Source organism: Manis javanica, chromosome 1, assembly GCF_040802235.1.
Source record: "Manis javanica isolate MJ-LG chromosome 1, MJ_LKY, whole genome shotgun sequence".
In the NCBI taxonomy this organism is placed as follows: domain Eukaryota; kingdom Metazoa; phylum Chordata; class Mammalia; order Pholidota; family Manidae; genus Manis; species Manis javanica.
In genome coordinates, this window is record NC_133156.1 from 134178030 (window position 1) to 134180090 (window position 2061).

Consider the following 2061-nt stretch of genomic DNA (forward strand, 5'->3'; position numbering starts at 1 on the left):
ATGGGTAAATGTAGTAACCACATTGTTTTTTCATTTGAAACCTTTGTAAGAGTGTATATCAATAATACCTTAATAAAAAATTAAAAATAAGTAAATAAATACATGTCTAATATTGACCCTTTAAAATGACTTAAAAATTTTTATATCAATCACTTAAAGTATCTTGATATTTGATCCTTCCTTCTTACTTATACCAAATTTATGTGTGTGAAAACTTGTACAAATACATGATCAAGAGAGGAGGGGTTGAGAAAGGGAGAAAGAGTGAATTACAAACCCTAATGTTTTCTGTCTATATTAGTGTTTAGTGGGTTTTATTAACTAACTTGATTAAAAATGTATCTTGCTTAGTAGGTGACAGATTGTTCTTTTTTATTTGTTTTGTGTGTATGTGTGACTTTTTTTAGTTGTCATGTCTCTTTATTGAGGAACAAAAAAGGTTCATGCCAAAAAGTTTGTCAGTTGTTACTATAATTCTTGACCCTTCTTGAATGTATACTGTTGAATAACCATCACTAAATCCGGTTTTATAACTCTCATTATATGAAAAGGTATGTAATATTCTTAAGAAAAACACCATGCTTACTAGTTTTCAAATACTTCATTTTTTTATGGTAAACAAATATAGGCTTATTGTGTAAGGCCAATTCAAATTTATATTCTTAAATTTTGTTATAGGCAAAGATAAAAAACAAAGAATAATGAGAATATCAACATAAGTCTCCCTAATGCTATTATGTATGCTAATCTATGTAACGCTATTAAAACTAAAAGTATCCAACATCATTTGATGTGCATTTCAAATGAAAATGCTATTAGTTTCTTTTAAAAATTGAAAATGAAGTTTATTCACAAACTATTAAAATACTTTAATTTGGTTTGCTATTGGAGAATGTAATTGCTCTATTTTATAATCAATTAGTGAAACAGTTGCAAATATAAGTGGGATTGAATAGAGAATGAAGTTTTCTCTGCTTTCATGAACTATCATTTAAAAGCTTATCACTTAAAGAACTGATAACTGAATGACATTTTTATTGTTTTTACTCACAGCACCAAATTCTTAAAAGTATCAACCTTAAAAATCAGAGGAAGTATAGAGAGCCTACAGTTATTTTTTACAGAGATTGAACAGAACACTTATTTAAAAACAGCAAACCTTTAAAGAATAATATACATATCTCATGATATATTTCCAAAATATTAGAATGAATTATTACAAACTACTAGAAAACTTAAAGTTGAAGACAATGGAAAAAGAGTATCTGTTCATTAAAAATACCAATTTGAATTTCACTTAAAAAAAAAAAGACATTAGACGTACTTACCTGTCAGGGGATACACCTTATCAGTGGGGTGGTTTCCCCCAGGTGAAGCTTATCCATTGCCCTCTGGATGTGTTGACCCCCCGCAATCTTGTCAAAGGTGGGAAACTCGACTGCATCATTTGTGGTTATGGGAGGCTGCATTCGTGCTTATCCCTATGAAAAAAAATTAAAAATAAAAAAGGCATTACTTCTGTTTTCAGGAAATTACTTTCATCTCTTCTGCTTACTTTAAATGTAATAATTAATTATTTTTTTCATTAAACATTATTTGCCTTATTTGGCTAGTTATCATAGTAGAAATGTTATGTTTATTATGTTGTAAAAGCTTTGCCTAATAGAAATAACTGAAATAATAGCAAAATCTTCTTTTGGAAAGCTTAAAGTAATTGGTTTGTGAAAACAGGGAAATACAAGCAGAGCTACTTGGGTTTAAAGGTTGCAGGAAAGGTGAATAAAAAGAAGTGACTGAAATTTATGATATACATGAGGAAGTCGAAGAAAAGAAAGATAATTTCAGGCAGGTAATGAGTATCTGATTAAGGAATATAGGTTGTACCAGTGGACAAGGGAAGAAAGTTGTCTTTTGAGCAGAGTACTGATTAGGTCATTGCAATGTTTCCAGAAAGGATGGGAAATGACAGCTCTTGAACATCTTGTTTTCTGAGGATTAAAGGTCACATAGTAATAAGCAGAAGGTCTGAAATGTGAGCTAAGAAAATGTTGATTCCAGTCT

General features: G+C 29.8%; 1 non-coding gene across 1 annotated transcript; it reads left to right on the forward strand.

The window, feature by feature from the left end:
- Positions 1 to 1320: 1320 nt before the first annotated feature.
- Positions 1321 to 1484, forward strand: LOC118969178 (U1 spliceosomal RNA). The gene has a single exon (XR_005057091.1). It is a non-coding gene; the product is annotated as a U1 spliceosomal RNA (small nuclear RNA).
- Positions 1485 to 2061: the final 577 nt, after the last annotated feature.